At 52.7% G+C, this 24,139-nt stretch overlaps 1 protein-coding gene across 1 annotated transcript in view; it reads left to right on the top strand.

The window, feature by feature from the left end:
• Nucleotides 1-3,767: 3,767 nt before the first annotated feature.
• RIMS3 (regulating synaptic membrane exocytosis 3) overlaps nt 3,768-24,139 on the top strand; it is a 39,185-nt gene continuing 18,813 nt past the window's right edge. The window contains exons 1-2 of the mRNA XM_045799867.2: nt 3,768-4,062; nt 19,512-19,688. The gene's annotated coding sequence lies outside the window, so the exon portion shown is untranslated. The remainder of the gene's footprint in view (nt 4,063-19,511; nt 19,689-24,139) is intronic.

The following is a 24,139-nucleotide window of genomic DNA, read 5'->3' as shown; positions in this document are numbered from 1 at the left end:
AGTTATTGTTATTATAGCTAACACTTATGGAAAATTTATTATGTCCTAAAACCCATTCTAAGGACTTTATATATATTAATTCATTTAATCCTCACAACTATGAATATTCCCATGATACAGATGAGAAAACTGAGACTCAGAAGCACCTTTTGGGCTTTTTTGCATAGGCTTTTACCCTCCCATTGACTCTGATCTGGCTGACCTTGAAGAACGTTCCAGCACGACCTCATATGGCACATATTCTAGTTTGTAATTATGTATTATTTTGGTGTGGTGGTCATTTGATTGATGTCTGCCATCCCAATAGACTCTATTTATTTCTTTAGAGGGAGTGGGGGGAGGGGCAGAGGGAGAGAGAGAGAGAGAGAGAAACTTAAGCAGGCTCCCGCTCAGCACTGAGCCCAACGTGGGGCTCAATCTCACAGCCCTGAGATCATGACCTGAGCCGAAATCAAGAGTCGGATGCTTAACTGACTGAGCCACCCAGGCACCCCCTCCAACAGACTTTAAATTCTGTTTTGCTCGTTGTTGTCTCCTCAGTATTTAACAGGTAACAAACACTTGCTCCATATTTGTTGAATGAATCAATGAAAAGGAATTTCAGTAGGAGAGTAGGTGTGGGCAGATTCGTTTTAGAAGGATTTCTCTTGGGTGAAAGTTTGGAGATGTCCAAATCAAGTCACTGCCCCCAGCTGGATTCAAGAGTGAGAGGAAGGCAGTGTGGATGAGGGGAGTGGCCATGGGAATGGATAGCAGTAAATGAACCTGGGGAATGTTTAAGAGGTAGATTGGGCAGGCCTTGACAATTAACTGGTTGGAGGCGAGGACAAGGGAGGAGTCAAAGGTGACTCTTAGGTTTCTGGCTTAAGCAACCGGTAGCTTGAACTCAGGTGGGGACCTTTTGGGAAGAAAGAGGCAGGTTGGGCTGGCAGAGCAGGTGCCCCTTAGACCAAGTCAACTGAACCAGGGAAAAGTTCTCAAAATCTTTGTGCCCAAACTCCTCTGTGCCCAAACTCTAGCTTGGCCCTGGTATACTTGTCCAGCATTATCTCTAACCAACCCTAGACTCAGGGCATGTAGACCACTTCTCCTCCCCCAAGCTCCGTTCTTCCTCACCCAGACTTGTAAATGTTGCCCTACTCCTTCACCCCTCCCTTCAACTCCGCAAGACTCATTTCAAAGACATCTTCTCCCACACCCTTCCTCTCTCCCCATACCTCTTCTTGTGGCTAACATGTCCTTGGCTGTTTCCAGGATTCGCTGTGCCAGAAATGTTTCTCTTCTGTCTCCCCTAATGACTGTTTTTCTCAATTTCGAATCCCCAGCACCTGGGACAAAGCCCGGATCAAGGTTAACTTCAAAAAACTTTGTTTTACTGAATTCTTCCCAGACTTTGGCTTTCTTATATCAAGAGCGGGGCCAGGAGTCAGACGCTGAATCCTAATGCGGCCACGCACAATCTGGCCAGGTCACTTCTCTCTAACCCTACTTCCTCATCTGTCAAATGGAGCCGATCATAACGTAGACCTACCCAGAAGAGCGGCTTTGGGCATTAAATGAAATGCCGTATGTTTAAGTGTTCAGTACAATGCCTGGAACATTGTTAGCGCCCTCAAAAATTTAGATGTTATTTATTTTAAGAAAAACATTCCCATGGGGCGCCTGGCTGCCTCAGTCGGTTGGAGCGGGAGACTCTTGATCTCCGGGTTGTCGTTTCCAGCCCCACGCTAGATGTAGAGATTACTTAAAAATAAAATCTTAGGGGCGCCTGGGTGGCTCAGTCGTTGAGCGTCTGCCTTCGGCTCAGGGCATGATCCCGGCATTCTGGGATCGAGCCCCACATCAGGCTCCTCCGCTATGACCCTGCATCTTCCTCTCCCACTCCCCCTGCTTGTGTTCCCTCTCTCGCTGGCTGTCTCTATCTCTGTCAAATAAATAAATAAAATCTTAAAAAAAATAAAAATAAAATCTTAAAAAAAAAAAAAATTGCCGCCTTCAGATCCAGAAGCGGCACGAATTGGAACGGAGGATTTCAGTTCCCAGGATGGCCATAGGAGGGGAGTGGTGAGCAGCCTCAGGGCAGACTGGCTCTGCCGTGCCGAGGCACCTGCTGAGGACCCAGATGGCTGGGCTGGGATTCCCGGGGCTTCCCGGCCCCTGAACAGGTGGGCGCTGGCCGGGGCGCTGTGGGAGGAGTCTCCACGGTGTGCTCTGCCCTCTCACAACCACGGCCGTCCCTCCTGCTCGCCCCTTTCACGCCTTGGGGGAGGGACGGGCGGCTAGAGTAGGGGACTGCTGGGATCCATCCTCTCCAGTTTGTCGTATGTCTTTCAAACTCGAGTATGATAATTTCTTCTCTATAGAAGTTTTTATAGTCCAATTTATCGATGTTTTTCCTTTGGCTTCTAGGTTTCATCATGCCTAGGAAAGTCTTTGCCATCTCCAGGATTATTAAAACATTCACTTATGCTTTCTGCTGGCACATAAAATATATAAATGTGCTCGTCACCTGGAGTTTATTTTGGTGTAAGGACACAGTTTTCTCTCATTTCTTCAAATGACTTGCCAGTTATTTCACCCATTTACCTGAAGTGCCATCTTTATCATACACCGAATTCCTTTGTGTGGTTGGAACCATTTCTCTTTTCCAATCTGTTCCACTGATTCGTGTAGTCCTGCTTCAATACCATGTTGCTTTAAATACATTGACTTTATGTTTTCATGTCAGGTAAGGCAGAATCTCTTTCCGTTCCTTTTTCTCTAGATTTTTTTTTTATTCCTGCGTGTTTATTCTTCTTATATCCACTTAAGAATCAACCCTCCACCCAATCCTTTTTTCCTGGAGTCCCTGAAATTATATGCAAAGTGTATATTTGCACATTTGTCCAGAGAGAAGGCCCAAGTTTTCACCAAATGTGCAAAGGGACCATGATTCCAAAGGGAGCCCCCGAATTCCATGTCTCTGTGATAGGGTGCATGGGAAGAGCACAAGGGACTCTTGATTCCTTCCCCCTTTCCCACACCCTTACAGGTTCTGCTCTCCCCATCCCTCACCTCCATTGTTGCAGCTATTTCCCTGCCCTCCATCTTGTCCCTCTAATCTAATCCCCCTTGCTGCTCCAGAATAATCATTCTATGACACAGGCCTAGTTCTAGGCCTGATGTAGATTAGGTGATAACAAAAGTTTAATTAATAGTTGAATAAAATTGAGTCCCGGCTCCACGTCTGGCCAGCTGTGAGACCCAGCTTCAGGCTCTCCACATTTTAGGGTCTCATAAAGTCTTTTTCTTCACAGCAGGAACTTGGGCAAGTCTTTTCTCCTCTCTCGGCGTCAATTTTTCCACCCCTAAGTTGAATTTGAGTTTGTAAGTCATTTCCCCTATTTCCCACCATCTGACTTTCCTGGATCTGGTCCAGGATGGAGTAGGGGTACCATGGTGTCAGAGATGTCCTGCGAGGTGCCCCAAAGAAGAGGAAGGATGAAAAAGTACAGACAGAAATGGTGGTGGAGGGGGAAGCAGTCATGAGCAGGAGTGTCCTAGAGACGTGGAGAAGCTTGAGGCGTCTTCTAGACCCCAACCCTTCGAGGTCTTGTTAGCCTGGGTCGCCTGCAACCAGGCAAACCCAGACTCTCCCCATTCCCCTAGGTCCGCCCACCACCAAAGGCCCTGCCCCCAGTGGCCCCGCCCCCAATGGCCCCACCCGCCTGGCAGAGGCCCCGCCCCCATCAGGCCCCGCCTCCCTCTTCGCCTCCCGCCGGCCGGGGCTTGGGGTTTGCACCCGGCGGCGGCTGAGAACCGTGGCGGCTGCGGAGCCAGCAGCGCAGGCGGGCGGAGCGGAGCTGCCCGGCCCGGTGGCGGGCGATGCCCCCGTGAGCCTCTTTCGCCGCCCCTCCCCGCCCCGCGCCCCTACCCCCTCGGAGTCCGCCGCCCGCCTGGGACCGGGCCGCGCCCGCCGCCGGGTCCGCGGGGCGGGGTCCCGGGGCAGCACCTGCCCCGCCTTGTGGAGCAGCCTCGCCCAGCGGAGACCCCTCCCTGTCTGGACCCTGGCCCCACCTCCGGGTAAGTCAGTAGGCCTTGCTCGCCTGGGAGTGGACGTGGGGAGGGGGCTGCCGAGGTCTGCGGGACCACCGGGGGGGAGGGGGTTCTGGCCGTGAGGCGCCATGTAGGGATGTGAGTGTGCAGGGTCGGGAGGGGGGGCGGCGGCTCAGAGGATGAGCAGAGTGTATGTGATGGCTCGGGGGTGGGGGCTAAGGTATGAGAGGGGAACGTGGGGTGTTTGAGGAAGCCTGGAAAATGGGGTAGGGGACCCCAGAGTCTTGAGTTCTTTCCTGATTCTCAGAGCACCTGGGGCCCTGGTCTTCAACAGCATTGCCTCGCATGGCATTTTTGGAAAGTGCTTAAAATCTCTCCTGGAAAGGGAGCTGGAAGGCAGCCTGCTTTCTCCCTCCTGCCTGTGCCCTGGTTGAGAAGCAGGCACTCTTTCCTCCCAGTGAAACACCATCGTGGTGCCCACAGGACACCCCCCACCCAGCCCACGAAAGGAAAGGGGTGGTTCTCACTCCAGCCCTAGGGTAGGAAGAGGGGGCTTTTGGGAAGCTGGGGAAGGCAATTGGTCAGTCCACGGTGGGGAGTCGAAGGTTCAGGGAGGCTTGGCAGGACTCTTGGTAGGCAACCTGGACACCCTTTCATTCATGGGGTGGGTAGCTTCACTGGCTGGCCTCCAGGCTGCCTGGACCCATGCTCACATCCCCTTCTCTGGACAACCCAGCCCAGAGGAGTAGGTTCCTTCCCAGTATCCTGGGCCTGGAAACCCAGGGAGGGCCCATAGCTCCTGTGGTCTTGAATGGAGTGGGCAATGCCATATCAGATGCCAGAGAAGAAGGGGTGCTGGGCTGGCACTGCCATTTTGGGGCTGGGGAGCCTGGGTGAATGTCAGTGTCCACCCGTAGCCCCAGTGGTGTTGTCTGGGTGTGGAGAGGAAGGCTGATGCCCCTTTGGTCCTGTCTTCTGCCTGTGATGCCTTTTTAAGTCTATGGTCCTTGGGTTTGGGGCCTGAAGTGGCAGGGAGAGGGCCTTTCTGGGCTAGGCCTGGTCACCAAGGGTTAACTAGCCGGCAAACCCCGCCCCCCGTTGCTGCCAGCCACCAATTAGTCTGTAATCAGGCAGCTGCCAACTGTCCCTGGGGGCATGTGGGTAGCCTAATGGGACATTCTCTGGTTGGGGGTGTGTGGGGGTATGGAATTGGGGAAGGGGTCCATGAAATCTGTGCTTAAACCAAGCACTATGCCCTTCTGAACCTGTTTAGGGCCCACAGACCCCCTTCCTGCCCTCAGTGTCTGGGCTGCCTGCCTTAGGGACCTCCAGCCCTGGGGTTTGACACCTACTCAACCCTCTGCAGGGAATGAAGCCCAGAGTCAGGCAAACTTGACTTCAAACCCGGGCTCTGCCACTTTCTGGCTGTGTGCTATTGAGGGAATCACTTCCCCTCTAGGAGCCTCCTTCGGTGAAATAGACCCACCTTCCCGTTCTGCTGGGAGAAGTGATTGAAATGGTGGATCTTAGCTGCTTCGCACAGTGCCTGGCACTAATGAACTCACTAGCAACCCTTGTGCCAAGGGCTTGACGGGACAGGCAGGCAGAAGCCAGGTGCTGAGGTCGCAGCCAGGGACCAGGTTCCCTTCCCCCGGGGCATGTGGTTGTGGGCCAGGCGCTGTCTCTGTCTTAACTCTCATGTCGCCCTCCCCCCTTGCTCACAGACATTTCTGGTCTCGGACATTAATTGGATTTTCCTCTGCAGAGCCTGGGGCCAAGCTGCTACTTTCTGGGCTCCCCCTATCCCTAACCAGGTGCTAAGCTCTGTGGGGTCTCTCAGGGGTCTGGGCGATGTCTGCAGCTGCAACAGCAGCTGGCCCTTTAAGGAGGGAAGAAAACAATTATCTGGCCTGGGCATTGCATCAGCTGGAGCCTGGAGGGTCCCTGGGGAAAGGGGGGCCGGCTGGTGGTTGATTTCATTAGTGCCATGTGAGAACTCTCACCCGAGTCTGCCCGCTCCCCAGCTGCAGCCTCCTCCACCAGGCAGCGGCAGCCCCAGCCCCACTGCTTCCCCCTACCCCACCCAAGAGCTCTACCTTGGAGGACTCTGTGCACCCCCAGCTCATGTCTTGGACCCTGGGCAGAGAGGGGTGGGGAAGTGTCTCTCGCACGGGCTTTTTGCTGACTTGGGGCGCAGGGTATACCTCCTGTACCAGCATTTTACTGACAATGGGGGTGTCTCCCCCATTAGTGTTTGGCTGATGGAGGGGGAGTGTATTTCTCCTACACTGGCATTTTGTTGACCCAGGGGAGGGGTGATTTCTACGCTGGCCTCTCACTGTCCGAGGAGCTGCCTTCTGCACTGGGGTTTTGCTGACCTGACAGTGGAACTGAGCTGCTTTGGGTGTGTGTGAATTGAAGGCATGGGTGAGAAACTATTGCTCCTTGGTTGGAAGTGAGCTGGCTGGGAACAGTCACAGGGGCAGAGAGGACACCGGGTATTTGAGCATCAGACAGACCTGGGTTCAAATCCTGCATTCTCCATTTCCAGGCTCTGTTACCACTTCAGGCAACTGGTCTCAGACTCCTCTGGAAAATTGGAATAATTGACACTCATACTGCCCCACCCCCATCAGGAAGGTGCTTGGGGATTAGATGCAGTGACTGGATGTACAGCCCCCAACCCAGGGCTGGCAGGTGCAGGGTGCATACTATAGGACGATTCTCTTCCTTTTGCAAGCTTGGGCTTCTCCCGCTTTGAGTTCTAGATACCTGAACAAGATGAAGAAGATGAGGGGGGAGTGGAGAGAAGGGGAGAAGGTGTGCAGGACCCTCCTGCCTCTGTTGCAGGGGGCTGCCTTCAGACACCCGACGGACAAGCTCTGTGAGCCACACAGCCCTGCCTCCCTAGAGCCTGCATTCCAGCTAGGGTGGCCCACGGCAGCTAATGACACTTGTGTCAGTGTGTTGAAAGGAACGATTCAGGGAGCGTAGGGTGACAAGGAGTTGAGGAGGCAAAGAAGCAGGGATAAGGAGAGGGAGCAGGCCTGGGTGATGGTGGGAGGGGCCTGGTGTGGTGGGGGAGGGCAGCAGTGGGGGAGAGAGGGTAGAGAGTGTGCAGGTGGCAGACCAGACCTTCCTGGTCAGTAGGATGCTAAAGGCTCAGGAGCTCTCCTGAGGCCAACAGCAGTCCCTAAAGGGCTTTAAGCCGAGAAGGCAGGGTTTCATTTCCAGAGAGCATGGGCTAGGGTCTGTGGCCCTCAGGCAGAGCCTTCTTGGGAGTGACCTTTTGCCCTTTCACACCCCCTTCCCTGGGTAGCAGCCCGGGTGCCCAGGGAGCGGGTTGTTTATGTGGCTTGCCCCAGGAGGGAGGGGGCCGGTCCCAGTCCCTCCAGCTCCCTCTCTCTCGGCCTTGTTGACAAAGTTCGCCCCTTGGGGCCACGTTCTCCCCACCTCCCCAGGGAGCCAGAGGGCAGGAGGCAGGGCTTTGGCACCAGGCTGACCTATGTTCACATCCCAGCTCCATAGTTCATGAGGCGGTGACTTCTGGCAAGACACACAGCATCTCTAAACCTCAGCGTCGTCAACTGTAACACAGAGTCGATGTTATTTCTGTGGGAGGGAGAAAATGAAATTCCAGATGGAAATTACAAAACCCTATCTTGATGTCTGTTGGCATTTTTACTCTGTTGCATGGGGCCGACACCTACTCCAGGCCAGGCCCGGGGCTGGGTGGGGGTGGAGACAGGGCTGGTTTCATGAGTGCATGGCTGCACGGAGCCCTAGGTTAGCAGGACCTCACACTCGGTTTAGTGTTCTGCGATCACCATCTTGAAATTCTTCATCTTGACCAAGGGTCCCACATTTTCATTTAGCACTGGGCCCTGCATATTATGTAGCCCCACAAATTGGGTAGGGGTAAGAAGAGGCAGGGAGAGACACAGACCTGGAAAAAGTTCCCACATGGAGGAGATACAAGGTGGAGGGCATGACTAACTGTCCCAAGGTGGGTAGGATGTTAATAATAGTAATATTTATTTAGTGCTTACTGTGTGCTAGGTTCTCTGCTAAGTACTTTACACACTCACCCTCAAACAGCCCTGCGAGGTAGGTACCATTATTATTTCCGTGATACAGATGAGGGAAGTGAGGTTCAATTTCTTGGCCCAAGACATAGCTATCAAGTAGCAGAACTGGGATTCGAACCCAGGTTGTTGGACAGCAGAGTGCATGCCGGGACTGGGGGAAGTCTTCCCTAGGAGGAGGGGCCCCCTGAGCTGTGTCCTTGGAGGAGGAAGAGGTGCTGTGGGGGAGGGAGGGCTGTCTCAGCTGGAAAAGTGTCTGTGCTGAGGCCTGAGGCTTGGCCAGGGGAGGTGGAGCCAAAGCCTGATGCCTCCTGGGGCTGAGGGAATTAACCTTTGGATTTCACGGTTCTGATTTGCTGAGCTCAGGGCTTCTGGTCACTCTGCCCCCAGGCCCTGCTGCCACCAGGATTCCACCTCCCCAGCTGCCTCCCTTCATCCCTCTCTCCGTACTGCCCACGCCTCCTCCACTGCCAGGTAACCTCATTACCCTCTGGACCTGAGTGGTCTCTTCTGGGCTCGGGCCTTGCAAGTCTAACTGCTTCCTGGGCCACATTTAGATGTCTCACAATCCACATAGGGTCCAAACCCAGGTCCCCAGGTCCCCAGCTCCGCCTGCTGGCACCTGCTCTGCCTCCAGCATCACCAGCTCATCTCTGCTGCCACCATCCACCCACTTGCTCAAGCTGGAAAGCTGGAAGTTCTCCTGGACACCTCCCTCTCCCTCACCCCCACATCCCACAGCCGTCCTCAGCAAGTCGTGTTAGCTCTCTGGTATCTCTCTCCCTGCCCGCCGCCCCATTCCAGACTACCATCAGCTCCCACCTGGACCACAGTGACAGCCTCCTAGAGTTGGTTTCTTCTGTGTCTGTTCTTACCCCACTTCGTTTCATTTTTCACACCGCAGCCAGAGTGCCCTTCGAAAGATACACGTTTGATTGTATCATCTCTCTGTGTAAGACCCTTCCAAGACTTCTTGGAACCAAAGCCAGACTCTGACGCAGGCTCCAAGGCCCTGTGTGATCTGGTCCTTGCCTACCTTTTTCTATCATCTGGTACCATTCTCCCTCTCCCTGAGCAGCAGGACTTTCGCACATGGTCCTCCATCCTGGAATGCACTCCTCCTCCTGCTGCCTTGTTAACTCCTACTTAGCTTTCAGAGAGATACCAGCTCAAACATTGTTTCCCCGGTGAAGCCTAAAAACCAGAAATTAAACACTGCCCCCCCCCCCAAGAGGAGGACCTCGTACTTCGTCATGCCACTCATCACACTTGAATTGCTTCTTCCTTGTTTCTCTTTCTGGCTAGCCTGTGAACTCCGTGGGGTCAGGAATCCTGTTTTGCCTAGCCCCAGCACACAGTAGGTACACAGTGAGCTGTTCAGTGGATGAAAGGAACAGATGAATCATCATCGCTGCAGCCTCCTAACTGGCCTCCCTGCCTTCAGGCCTGCCTTCTCCAGTCCTTTCTTCGCATGGCCCCAAAGCCATCTTTCTAAAGCACAGAACTGACCCTGTCACCCCCCTGCTACTTAAAATACTTCAATAGCTTCCTATTGCTGACAAGAAAGGCCTCAACTTCTTAGCATGGAATTCAAAGCCCTTTGTGATCAGCACTGGACTGCCTCCCAGCTTCATCTTCCCTGCTCTTCCCCCCTCCCCCCTCCCAACACTTTGAACTTCTGGCAGTTCCTCTAACACGTCAGGCTGTTTTGTGCCTCTGTTCCTCTGCACTTGCTGTTCTCGCTGCCTGTAAGGCCTCCCGCACCCCTGCTTTGTCTCCCTGGAGAATGTCCTTCACTCTTCAAAACCGGCTCAGCCACCACCTTTGCTGCGAAGCCTCCGAGGACCCTCCCAGCCCTTCCTGGACGGTGTTAACTCACCCTCCTTCGGCCACATCTGTACAGAGCCTACATCCCTACTTCCTTGTCTCCCGTTAAGCTGAGCTCATCCAGTGCAGACACACTGATCCCTCTCCCCCGGCCCAGGATTGTTCATCTTTGTGCCTCTAGCTCCCCAGCTTCTCCCCTTTCTTAATTAGGTCTTTGCTTGTATATAGAAACCCACTCAAGCCAGCTTCAGTAATAAAGAAGGGTTTATTACCAGGACACAAGGGATTCCTGAGAACAGAGGGGCAGAAAAATCGTTAGCTTCTGGGAGGCGGGACCTGTAGGCCAGGAGAAATGGAAGCAGCCGTTCTCTGCACCTTGCTGGCCGCCTTTATACCTTTCTTTCTCCACAGACTGGGTTTTCTCTGCTTTACCAGACCCTGGGCAACCTGTAATTGCTGTAGTGTGTCTTTCCTTCCAGCCTCATTCAGAGAACCCGGGTTTGGCCGATCCAAGTCCGAACTTGTATGAGAGGATCTGATTGGCTCTGAGTGGGTCAGGTGCCCACCCAGGTCCAATCAACTGCAGCCTGCTGGGAAGGCTCTCAAAGTCACACAGGCAGTCATCGCTCTTGACCCCCTTGGAGAAAGGGGGTGGTAGGGAGGGTCTTTGTTGTCTGAGCAAGTACATTAAAAGACATCTGCTGGAATCCTTAGAGTGCCAGGGTGTGCCTGGCCCCCAACCTTCCATCTGGATAGGACCTGGAGAAAACAGCCCAGGCATTCTGACTTAAAGGGAAGTCTTTTCCTGGGGCAGCTATGCCACCGGCAGGCTCTGAAGAGTCTGTCAGTTGTCATTCAAAGGCCAGAGCAGAAAATAGGAAGATGAGACCCTAAATTTTGTCACTTCTCTTTGGAGTGGGCAGAGAAGGAAGAGGAGGGCATGAGCAGACAGAATAGTTCTCTCTACCAAAATCATATTCATTCTCTAAGACAGAACTCATTTCCTCTCTGTAGTGAAGAACCATGCCATGCCTACCCACCCCCAGCAGCCATTTTTTTTACCTGAATTAATTATTCCTTTTACTTCCCTAGTAATAAATATTTTTCAGTCTTCACTTTGTGCCAGACTCTATGCGCGTGCATTATTTCATTGAATCCTCACACCCTATAAGATAGGTACTATTATTATCCCATTTTACAGATAAGGAATCTGAGGTCTGGAGAGGTGCCATTATTCAGCTAGGGACACACAGCAGTTTGACCCAAGAGTGAAAGTTCTACTTACTCACTTGCCTGTTTGCCTTTGGGATTGTGAGGGTCTCATAGGCAGATGCAAGGTTACCATTTTCCCGCTACTCCTTCCTGCCCGGGAAGGGGTCAGCCTAGATCAAGGGCTCCCAAAGATGGGACAGATGGAGGCAGGTAGAGTAGAAAAGAGGGGTGGGAGGTGAGGATCTACCCTGTTTAGCTATGTGACTCTGAACAAATCTTAATCTTTCAGAGCCTCTGTTTTCTCATTCAGAAATGGGAGTAATAATTCCTACTGTGCAGCTCATACTAGTTGGTGGCTGTAGGGACAATTTGTAAATAGGAAAGAACTGAACTGGGGGCGCCTGGGTGGCTCAGTCGTTTAGCCTCTGCCTTCAGCTCAGGGAATGATCCCAGGGTCCAGGGATCGAGCCCTGCATCAGGCTCCCTTCTCCCCTGGGAGCCTGCTTCTTCCTCTCCCGCTCCCCCTGCTTGTGTTCCCTCTCTCGCTGGCTGTCTCTCTCTCTGTCAAATAAATAAATAAAATCTTAAAAAAAAAAAAAAAAAAGGAAAGACCTGAGCAATTTCTAAGGATTATAATTACCGGAATGGACCATGGCACCAAGGCTCCAGCTAGTCACTGTGCCCACGCCCCTACAGGAAGCGGGCAAGCCTAGAGCTTCCCACTGTGGGGAGTAGCACCTTCAGCAAGACCTGAGGTGGCCTTCAGTGGCTTGTGGACTTGTCATTACATAGCATTGGCTCACGTAGTGAGAAAGCCGGTTCCCTTTCAACTCTGTCAAGTCCAAGGTTGTCCCAGGGAGAAAGTGTCAGTGTGTCTTTAACAACGTTCCCACACTGCTGCCCTTCCCTTTTTAACAAAGAGGCCTTGACAGGCAACTCGATGTAGCTAACATTTAATAATACAGTTTGCTTTTACTATATTTATTTTACCATCATTTTCTATTTTTTAAAAGCAACAATAGCCTTTGCATTTATAGTAGTAACAGAAAGTTTCTATTTACAGTAAATGCACGTAAGTTAAAAGTGTCAATTTCAAGACCACAAATAAGGAACAGTACAAGAGTATGGAGATTTGGCAGAAATTGTTGAGGGGGCACACAGTGTTGTGTGGATAATGCAAAATTGGGAAGTGGTATGGGGACGTCAGAGACATGGCCTATTGGCCTAGATAATCTTGAAGGTCCTTTCCAACTGCCTGGAAAATTTGGGGGTCTCCTTCTGTTCTGCCAGCCTGCTTCCCTCTCTTCACCTCATGCCCTGTCTTGGGGTTCTTTCAGAAAATCCTTCCATGATTATTCTGCAGACAGGAGAATTTGTGCCATCCTTCCCTCCCCTGCTGGGGGGGGGGAGGCTCTTGGAGTTGGGGTGTCTGGATGGGCATAGCATGTGCCCTCATCTCTGAGGCGTTACTTGGGCACTCCTGGGGGAGCAGAAGTTGCAGACTCCATAGTCCTCCTGGTCCCCGTGCACAACACAAACCTCAGGGCCTCCCAGAGAGTGGAGTCCCAGGGAGCACAGAGGCTGTGGGAGATGCAGGTGAGGGCAAGGCCATCCCTGGAGCCTCATGCCCCAGAGCTTGGGGCCTGGGGACAGGGAGGCCGGGAAGGCTTTGGGGTCTCAAAGGTCCCCTTTCCCCTGCTTACCCCCTTCCCACCTCTTTGTGCTGCTGCCTGTCTGCCCTGGGGGATTGGGCAGCAACCCCCCGGAGGCCTCAGAGTACACCGAGAACTTATCCGCAGGATTCAACACCAGGGCCAGGCAGGAGGGACAGAAGTACTGCCTGTCTCTTCCCCAGTCCCGTGTCCACAGCAGGAGGGCAGGCCTGGGCTCCAGGAGGGTGGAGGGCCTGGGTAGTGTGGTGAATGTCTTAGGGTCTCTGTGAAGGCATACTCTGTGTGTGTGTGTGTGTGTGTGTGTGTGTGTGTGTGTGTGTGAGTGTGACAGAGTCGCTCCGGGGCCGTATGTCTGAGGGACTCCGCGGAGGCACACTGTGTGTGTCTGTAGGAAATGTGTCTGAGCTTCTCTGGGAGGGAGTTTTTGTGCAGCATGTGAGTTTGTGTACGTGTGGCAGAGTGCCTGTGTGATGTGCAGGGGGTCTGTGGCGGTGTGTGTCTGCGAGGCGTATTGTGTGTGTGCTGTGTGTCTAGGTGGCCTGCTGCTGGGTGTGGTGTGTGCCTGTTGTTCTGTGCAGTTGCCGTCTTTGTACAGCGCGCGTCTGGCTGTGTGGTGCGTCTGAGTGGCGGCGGGAAGCTGTGTGGCGTGTGCGCGGGTCTTTGTGCCCCGGGAAGGGTCCGGGGGCGGAGCGGTGTGCCCGGAATGAGGAGCGCGCCTGAGGGCGGTGTCTGTCTGAGCCGGGGCCGCCGGGTGTGCTGGGTTCCCGGGGAGGGTCCCCAGGGCGGGCGGCGCCTTCCGGTTAGGCGCGGGGCTGGTCACCCGAGCCCCTTCCCCCATGAAATATTGATCGAGCCTCGCGGCGGCCCTGGCGAAACCCGGGCCAGAGGATGGGGAGCGAGCTGGGCCGGTCGCTGTCCATGGTGCTGCGGGGAGGGGGGAAGCCAGATCTCCCCATCCACCAACATCCTCCGCTGGGGCCCCTGCCCCAGAGTATGAGCTTACCTGTTCCTACCGCTTGTGACTCAATTCTGCCACCCCATCTAGAAAGGGGAAATAGGGAACAAACGGGCATTTTGGGGGGATCCAGTATCCCCTAGGGCTAGGGTAACGATAGGGTTGGGGACAGTCTTACTGCACACCTGTGGTGTGATTGTTGGTAGTATCTCTGCTCACTCTCAAAAGAGTCCTAGTTGGATGATAAATTATGCGCTTCCCAGCCATAGGGTTTTGCTCCAAAGACCTCTTCTCCCCATTTCTCTGCTCTGTCCTGGGGGTTTGGTATGTTCTGGGGTGTGCACGTCATGTATGTGTGTTTGCAGGATAAGGGATTGTCCTTCCTGTGCTAGGCTGATCTGGAATAAGTGTTTGGGAGCCCCAGGCCCCTTGGGATCCTGCTGAAGCCCAGACCTACTCCAGGGAATCCAGTCCTCTTCTCCACCAATTCAAATCCTGCTTTCCATTCAAACAGTGCTCTTTTTCAAGCCTGGGCTTCCCTTGCCCTCCTACAGCCTTGGCTGGGCAGGCCTTTCCTTGGTTTTGATGTCACAGTATGGTAGGGCCTCCAGGTTGGCCATGTGTATACTTATGGTAGCTTCTCTGACCTCTCTGCTGATTCTCCCTTCTTCAGTAGATTCTATTTTCCTCCTACCCCTAGCTGTGGGTATTACTTCTCACCCTTTGCTCACTGTGTACTCCCCTCTGGGCATTCTCTTTCCTTTCTGTACCCCATTTTTCCCTTCAGGGTACACATAAAAATCTTGCCCACTCACATTGCTCTCCTGGGCTCCACTGAATCTGCTTACCTGCCCAACGCCTCTATGTGGGAATTGGAGTATTATGTCAGACTCATCGCATCTAAGATGGGACTCATCTTCCCCTTAAGCCAGTGTTTTCCTCTGGGACCTCAAGCTTTGCTGATGGTGCTTCTCAGTCTCCACCCTTCCTGTAAATCACTTTGGATTCTGTTTTTTCTTCTCCCCAACTGTGTTCCATCAGTAACTCTAGGCAACCTGAAGACTTCTCATGACTCCTGGCCGGCCACCCCTTTCCTTTTCCTGTCTGCATTATCTGAAGCAGTACAGCCTTCTTATCTGCCTTTTGACTCTTCTTCCTTCTGTCAGACTTTCTTCTGAGTCTGCACTCGGTGTCAGATTGATCTCTGTAAAACATTACATCTAAGTCATGTCAGATTTCACTCCCTATGGGATTAAAGCCAAGCTTCTTAGCCCTGCATTCAGAGCCCTTCATTGGCTGTTCCCAGCCTACCTTTCTGCCTTCCCTGCCACAATTGTACTTACCTCCTGTTCTAGCTCTATTCACCATCCTGCGAACATGGCACTTTCTCTCTAGAACTTCCCAGGTAGTTCCCACCTCTTTCCTGCCAGCTCTACCTCTCCAAATCCCACCTGTCTTTTTGAAGTACTCTGCAATGTTCTTCCCAATGTGTCTTTTCTGATCTCCCTATCCCGAAGCATTCAATCTTGCAGAACAACCAGAATATTTTATCTTTAACTTTCAGTGCCTTCGGTGGTCCATAGACTAGCAACATGGATTATCACCTGAGACCTTGTTAGAAATGCAGTATCTCAGGTTCCGCCTGGGACCCATTGCACTGAGGTCTGTATTTCAACAAGATCCCCAAGTGATTGGTGTGACTATTCAAGTTTGAGGGTGCATTCATGAAGGGTAGGATTTTGCTTCTGTTTGGGAATGGCCTTCAGCCAGGACTGGTGGTGTTCTCAAGTGCCAAGTCTGGCAGCCCCCACCAGGTGACAGGTGCCACATCTGGCCAGATCCCATGAGCTACGGGAAAGGATGAATGGTTGAGATGGTTGAGAAGCATGCGTACTTTGTCTGGACCCCTCCCACCTGGAATCTATTCCCCCCAAGGCCCCAGAGCTCAAGCTCTGTAAATCTGACTCCAGAAAGCACTCTAGCAACACAAGGAGGAATCAATTAATCCATGAAAAACTAGTTATCAAGCAGATAGCAGAACTCCTTCCTCTTCACAAAACACACATTGGTGGAAATGACTGTTATTTTAACGTATGTTTTGAAAAGAAAAATATGTATTTTAGTTTTTCTTTGGGATAACATCAATATAGTTTCTAAAGTGGAAACTTAGAAAAACACAATATGTTGCATGAAGAAAATAAAGATGACTCACAAGTCTACTATCCAACTATAAATACTGTTAATTTAATATTTGTTTGAGATCATCATTCATTCATTCAACACATTTTTACAGAGCCCTACTATGGGGCAGACCTATGCCAGGCCCTGGAGGTTCAGGGTGAAGACATGGTGTCTGTGTTTAGGCAGCTCACAGCGAGGGGCTGGGGTGTGGGAGACCAAATTGGGAATAGCAGTATATGAGTTTCCTAGGGCAGCTATAACAAAGTACCACAGACCTGGTTGCCGAAAACAACAGAAACTTATCCTTTCACTTTCTGGAGGCTAAAAGTTGGAGACCAAAGTGTGAGCAGGCTCGGTTCCTTCTGACGGAGATGCTGTTCCATGGCTCTCTCCTAGCTTCTGGTGACAGCTGGCAATCCTTGGCATTCTTTAATCTGTTGCCGCTCACTCCAAACTCTGCCTCCATCGTCCCATGGCATTCTCCCTGTGTGTCTGTGTCTTCACATAGCTGTATTCTTATAAGGACACCAGTCATGTTAGATTAGGGGCCACCTTACTCCAGCATGGCCTCAACGAATCACGTCTGCAATGACCCTCTTCCAAACAAGGTCATATTCTGAGGTACTGGGGTTACTACCTCAACATATCTTTTGGGGGGGGGGCACAATTCACATAATAGGCAGGGACAGTACAGAGTCTGGGAGAGCATGACAGGGGACTCACTTTGTCTGGGAAGACTCTTCTAGAAAATTACATTGCACCTGGGGCCGAGCAATGAGTAGGGATGGGCCAGGCAAACGGGGCACAGCAGATAAAGACAGGGCCTCAGGACATGAGGGTGGGGAGGCTGGAGAAGAGCACTCCAGGCAGACAAGAGAGACACAGGGTGCTTTTGAGGAATGGGGTGAAGGCGAATCCAGTTGGAATACAGAAGAGGGGCAAGAGCATGGGATGAGCTGGGTCACTGGGCTTATGGGACTTGGTGTGAGGGGTTTTTACTTTATCCTGAAGGAAGTGGGGAACTATGGGAAGCTGTCATGCAGGAGTGATTCATTCTGCTTTGTGAGCTATCTCCTCACGAAACTGAGCTGTCTGAAGCTGTGTGGTTCCTCTCTATCCCCCGTTCTGAGGGAAGACACATGGCCATGTCCTCAGGAGCCCCCTGGCTGAGAGAAGACACATGGCAGCCCGGGCTGAGGAATGAAGGCCTGGCCATGCCTCCAGCAGCCCCCAGGCCAAGTCGGGAGAACAAGCCCTGCCCTCCGCAACCTTGATCTGAGCAGGACACAGGGTTCAACCAGCTCTGGGTCTCTCTTGCCCTTCGGTGTCCTGAGTCCTTGGAGCTGGGGACACAGATTTGAGCCTGGCCACCCCACCTTGTGCCCTGCCATGAGGCCTGTGTCCAAGAATGGGTCCAGAGCAAGCACATGACCCATGGAGGTCCCTGAGGCCAGAGGTGTGGATGCTGAGGGAGGCCAGGGGCTAGGTTTAGCAGGGACCATCTTCTTACTACCTTGCTTCCCCTCCAAGAATGTCAGGCTATTGCCTTTCTATTCAGGAACCAGCCTGGTGCTCAATCCATCCCTTACCACACCCTCAGAGGGCCACCTCTTTACTGTGTGTGAAGGGGAGGGCCCCCCTGCCCCAGGCTGCTTGTCCTCCCTTGCCTGGGCTGGGTGGGCCAGGCTGGGTGGAGGAGAAGTGGGTCAGCTCCGTAGCCATGGTGACAGCCACTGCTCCCTGCCAGCCTTCTCATCTCCTCACCACAAACCTCACCGAGGAGCTCTTTTGTCTGACCCTCAGGGATGGGGGCCGGGAGGGTGGTACTGGGGGCTGGAGGGGGTATGAGTGTGTGTGTACTCAAGCTCACACAAGCACCTGCTCAGACCTGGTGTGTGTGCCCCAGCCAACAGAACCCAAGATCCAGGTAAGACACTTCCCGCTTCCCTGCCCACTGAAGGGCTGGGCTCTTCCCGCCTCTCCGGGCTGGGCAAGGGCCAAGGAGGGGTGTGTGTGTGTGGGTGTGCGTGGGTGGGTACACATATGTGAGTCTGCAAACGCCTGTGGCTGTCCGTGTGGCGGCTTCCGTGTGCCTTTGTCTTGGGGGTGCTGTGTACGTGTGTGATTATGTCTTTACGTGTATGTCATCTGTCTGGGTCTGTAGGGTGTGTGATCACACATTTGAGATTGAGTGCCTTATGTCTCTCCCTGTGTGTGTAGCGTTGTGTGTGTGTCTAGCTGGGGGTCACATAATCAGGAGGGGAGCTGGCATGGTGCTCTCCATGCAAGCTGGGTGTGCGCCCTCAGCCCAGCCTACCTCTCCCACCAGGTGCCAGCCCTGTCACCTGCCCATCTTTTCCTGAGAGGGGAAAGGAGAGGCCAGAAAAAAGAGCACCCCTTTCCCCTTCTCTGAATGCAGACATGGGCCTCTGACACGGGTACGGATTGGGATGGGAGGTGTGGTGGGCAGCCCCGGTGCTGGGTTAAGTTGATTCAGGGGTCTCAAATGCCAGACCCAGCATCCAGTGAGGGGCCAGGAGTTGAGATGCTGGCAGAGAAGAGGACAGTCTCATGTGCCGGCTCCCACCTCAACTGAGGCACAGGGACCCGGATCCCACGCTATCCTGGGCTCTGGGTGGAAGCAGCCCGGGCCGGACGGAGAGGTGATCCTGGCGGTCTCTGAGCCTTCCATGGTTGCGTCTGATGTGCAATCCAGACCAATAAACACGGACACCCATACAGTCCTTCACTGTTGGCAAAGGCACCATTATGAGTAGTAACAGTGTAGTTGCCCAGCTGAGCATTTAGCCGGTCACCAACCTTTGTTTTGCAACATCTCTATTAACCCTGAGTCAGGCATTATTATCACTCAAGAGATGAGGCAGGGCTCAATTCCAGGACCCTGAGATCACGACTTGACCCGACCCGAAGGCAGACGCTTAACTGACTGAACCACCCAGGCGCCCCTCAAGCCTGTGTTTTTAATCACAGTGTTTTCCTGCTCCTCGTTATACCCACCTGACACCCAGTCCACCTGGAGAGTGGGGCTGGGTCCAGGTGGCAAGTGGACTCATCACATAGAAGAGGAGACGGAAGTTCAGAGAAGCTGAATGACTTGCTCAGGGTCCCATGGCTGGGGGTGGACCCAGGAGTGCCCCCCACCCCCACCCTGCTGGGCACATCACTGAGTCTGGGGAGGGAGGCGGACCCTATCAGTCAGGGGGAGGACGGAAGAAGGAAGAATGGGGTCTAGAGCTCCTTAGCAGTTGCACCTCTGTGTGTCCCTCATGTGTTAAAAGTTTTAACGTTGTGGGTGGAGTTCAGTAACAGCCGTTTGACATTAAAGTGCCAAAAGGCAGATTAGGAGACCCAGGAGTTGGGATGGTTTTACAAAGTAGGAGACAGAATCAGAGAGTTTGAATGATCTGCTCAACATCACACAGCTATCTGTGAAGTCTGTCTTTTTACACCACAAGCAACAGGAAGCTTTTAAGGACAGATGTTTTCGATGCCCTTCCTCTAAATGCCCCTCTTTCCTTCCAGACTCTTATCACATCATCTCCTCCTGGGAGCTACCCTGATTGCCTTCACCTGCTTTCCTGAAAACGGGTGTCTGGGCGGAAGTTAACTGAAGCCTCGTGTAAATGCCCTAGGGGTGTGCTGTTGGGAGGGGCACAGCCCCCTGTGATGTGGAACACCACGCTCAGACTCATAAGTTTGGTGAGTTTGGGTTTTCTTCAAAGTGGGGAGGAAGCACCTGCCAGGTGATGTGGGACCTGAGAGTTAGGAGACTTGAGTCAGAGCTCTGGTTTTGTCACCAACGTTCTATGTGACCCTGGGTGTGTCTCTTTCCCATCCTGGGTCTTGAGGTCCCACTCTGCAAGATGAAAGACTCAGGCTGGAATAGGGATGGCAACACTATTTTAAATCATGAGCCAGTTCTCCACCAACTGGTTGAGAGGAATTCTGAGGTTAAATCTGGCCTTGATGGGAGAGAGATGGATCAGGGATATCTGTTGTGGGTCGATCTACCAGTCCATCACCCTGTGACAGATTCCTTGCTCTCTCCTATTGAAAGGGTGGGTAGCTGGGTTTATCCTGGGCTTTCAGATGGCCTCACTGACGCTCAAAAAAGGCTGATCTGGTTAGACACATGGTCAAAGGGACCAAGGGGCTGGGTAGCCTGGCAGAGCCCTGAGACCCCTGTGGTCAGGATTCAAGAGATGGTTTGGAGAGCCCTTAGGGTACTGAGACTCCAGGGCGAAAGCCAAATAGCCACGGCTGGAAAGAAAACACTAGCCTCCTTCCTTGAGGGGCTTGGAAGGTCTGTGCTGGCATGGAGCTTTGGCAGGAGTGGGAACGGTAGTCCTTGTCGCTGGATGGAAATCCGAGCCCTAGTAGCAGGTGCTGCTGTGGTAGTTGTGGAGTCAGCAGAGAGAACTCCAGGGCGAGGGCCCGTGACCTGGTAGGGAAGGGTTCCCTTCCTTGGGGAGCCATGAACTGGGCTGGGAAAGGGACAGTCAGCTCAGAGGCAGGGAATTGTTGAAGTGACTTTTGTAGGAAGGATGTAGTTCATTTAGCAATCTTTCACAACTACCAGTATGGGGGAGTGCTGTGTTCTGTGCCTTGCCGGCCCCTCACCATTCTACCCCCATCTCTGCCTGCTGCCTCTTTCCCTGTAGTGTCATGGCTCAGGGCCATAACTGGGCCCTGTGGTGTCACTGTGAGGAGGACTTCCTCCTCATAGAGGCCAGGTGACCAGCTCTGTCTCCTTGTCTCACTGCTCTTGAGCTAGACCAGCTGTCCGAGAAGCACCGGGAGCCCCAGTTCTGGGCCTGCCAATGCAGCCTGTGTTCACAGGATCTGCTCTCTAGCTAAAACAGCTTCTGGAGATCACCTAGTCCAGCCACCGCGTTTTACGCACAGATGAGGAAACCAAGGCCCAGAGAAAGCGACACAAGGACTCTGTATACGTTCTAATCCCACTTTCTGATGCTTCCTTCTCCCAGGCCGCCCAACCCAGCGCTCCTGTAACCTTGGCTCCTCCTGTCCCCTTGAGGGTGGCCTGTCTGGCGGGGCCCTCTGAAGCATTCATCAGCCCTCCAGGCCCCCTGGGTGATCCCTGGGTGGTTAAAGATGAGGAAGTAGTTCCAGATGGTGCTGAGTCCTGGATGTCAAACCATCTGCTTGTCAATGTCATTCATTATTCATGAGGAGACATGAGCCCCTGGGTTGGTGGGGTCAGGAATTTTGTCCCATACCTTCCTCCCTTCTCAGCCCCTGGGAGGGGATACTTGAGCTTCCTGGAGACTGTGCTGGGGAAGCACTTGCTTCTCCCGCTATGGTCTGGATGGGTTTCTCCTGCCCCTCACGTGCTCATGCCAGCTGTGAAACCTGGCCCAGAGAGCTTTTTCTCATCAGAGATCTTTTTTTTTTTTTTGAAGGGTTTTCAAAAAGCCAGAGACCCAGGGCGAAGGCTGAATGGGAGGGATGGGCCCACACCTTTGGGTGAGCTCTGGGTTGGAGGAACAGGAGCTGCCGAGTGTGTCTGCATCTTTTTTTTTTTTTTTTTAAGATTTTATTTATTTTGAGGGACGCCTGGGTGGCTCAGCCGCTTAAGCATCTGCCTTCCACTCAGGTCATGATCCCAGGGTCCTGGGATCAAGTCCCGCATTGGGCCTGCTTCTCCCTCTGCCTCTGCCTGCCACTCCCCCTGCTTGTGCTCTCTTGCTTGCTCTCTTTCTCTCTCTGACAAATAAATAAATAAAAGATTTTTAAAAGATTTTATTTATTTGATATTTTATTTATTTTGAGAGAGAAAGGGGGGGGTAGAAGCAGAGAAAAAGAGAGAATCTCAAGCAGACTCCCTGCCGAGCTAGGAGCCGGGGAACAGGGGGCTCAGTCCCACAACGCTGAGATCATAACCTGAGGCAAAACCCAGAGTAGGACACTTAACTGACTGAGCCACCCAGGTGCCCCTATGTCTGCCTCTTTGTGGGAAAAGGAGACCTGGGTTCGAGTCAAGATGTTGCCATTTCTTAGCTGAGTAGGATGGGCAAAGCCCTGACGTTTTGGAGACTCAAGTTTCTCATCGGTGACGTGGAGATTACCACACACCTAACAGAAATTAACGAGTAAATTAGATTTACATTGTAAGCCCTCTCCCACTAGCCACCAAAAGACCATGCAGGTACCCAAAACAGCACAGAGACTGGCACTAGAATTGGAAACTAAAGAGAAGAGATCATCATAGGCCCAAGTCCAGGGGGACTTTCCATTGGCTGCAAGGTTAATGGGGGATGGATGGAGAAATATAATCCGGAACTCTGCACATGTCACAGGGTGAGCAAAAACAGCCCAGACAACCACAAAGGAGGGAGAACACAGCTTTGACTCATCCCCACTGTCTGCCCCAATTTGCCTGGTTGGCAGGAGCCGCTCTGACCAGGAGGCCAAGCAGCTACCATTAGCAGCTATCTGGGGACTAAATCCTCTAGAGTGGCCCCTTCCCTTCTCCCTCTTTCTCCTCCACCCACCCACATACTTCAACTCTGCCCTTTTGAAAAGTCAGATTCCCTCAGGGTGACAGGCCTGAGGGCAGAGGGGCAAGCAGAGTGATCAGAGACCTGGGATGGGGAGCTGCCCTGGGAAGAGCTCTGTACCTGGGGACAGAGCTAGGAAGGGCTGTAGGCCCTTGAGCCTGCCGGAGCACCGCTTTTCCTATACTCTGAGCACAGGACACCCGCTGCTGCATTGGACTTTCAGCCAAGTTGTAGAGGCCGACAGCTGGAGATCCCATCTCTGTGCAAAACCGAGCCATAGACGCCTGCTTCCTGGCCCCCCTCACTCCCCTAGAGTGGCTCCCAGTGCCCTCTGTCTTCCCTCACACTCATCAGATTTAATTTTGAATTACACAGTCAGTGACTTACCGTCTGTCTCTCCTCCTGGGCTGGAGGCTCTAGGAGGGCAGGACCACGTCAGCCTGGCTCACTGCCGTATCCTTGGCACTCAGCCTAGGCCTCGGAATTTGGGGTGCTTAACTATTTGTTGAATGCAGCTTTGGAAAGGAATTTGGCGATATTTTCCAAGAATCAAAGAAATGTTTCTGTGCTCAGTATCAGGTGGGATACTTTTGGGTGTAATGGAGATCACTGATTCCAACTTGCATAAGCACATTATCTCCCATAACTGGATCGGCCAGAGAAAGACAGGCTCCAGGGTGGCCTGAGGTCCTTCCTATTGCTCTGCGGCAGAGACACTGGCTTCCTCCTGGGACCGGGCCCTCTCTAGGGGGAAGGGTCTTGGAAGAAGGGGGGAGGGAGAACCCCACCTCTCCGATAAGCATGAAATCCAAATCTTCCCCTTAAGTCAGATCAGGCCAACGGAGTCATAGGCCTGCCCTCAGAGCAGTGCTAGTTACCAAGGGGAGTACCACTCCAGGATGGGCTTGAACTAAAGGGATGGGTGGTGCCTGACCAAAGCAACGCTCTGTCAGGAAGCAGGAAGGGAGAGCGGATGTGGGGAGGCTCCCAGCAGTCTCTGCACCCAGGCCAGTCACTCTGTTTGTGGGAATCAATCCTAAGGAAATAAGCAGATCAAAGCGGTATAGAAAGATGTTTATTGCAGAGATGTTTAAAAGGCAGGAGAGAGGGAAAGAAGCCGGACCTGATCTGAGAGGTCACTGTATTGAAATCGCTAAGTCAATTATGTTACCTCTATACAATGGAATATTAGCGTGGTATTAAAACAGGTATATCACGTATTAAAACATGCTAATGACATTGGGAGATGCTTGTGATCTGGTGTCAAATGAAAAAATACCAGGATGTAAAATTGTATTTGCAGTATGAGCTCAATTATCTTTTAAAATGCATAGGAAAGACCCTGGGAGGGAATCAGGTTAAAACAGCTCCAGCGGCTGCCACTCTGCAGTGTGCTTAACGGAGACTTGTACCCGCTCCTTTATACGTCTCTGTGCTGTGCCCATTAGCAGGAGGTCCCCTTCCGTCGTCCCCCCAGGCTGGGGCCACTTTTGCTCTCCTCGTTCTTATTATTGGCTATGAAAGTAATCACAGCTACTGATACTTACTCCGTGCCTGACACTGCTCTGGGCGCCTCCACGTGCTCTAATTTAATCCTTACGACAGTCCGATGAGGTAAGTGTTTCTCTT

This window comes from Ursus americanus, chromosome 12 (assembly GCF_024610735.1).
Source record: "Ursus americanus isolate L20-20 chromosome 12, mUrsAme1.1.p, whole genome shotgun sequence".
Classification (NCBI taxonomy): domain Eukaryota; kingdom Metazoa; phylum Chordata; class Mammalia; order Carnivora; family Ursidae; genus Ursus; species Ursus americanus.
The sequence above is the reverse complement of the archived record's forward strand: the minus strand, read 5'-3'. Positions and strand labels throughout refer to the sequence as shown.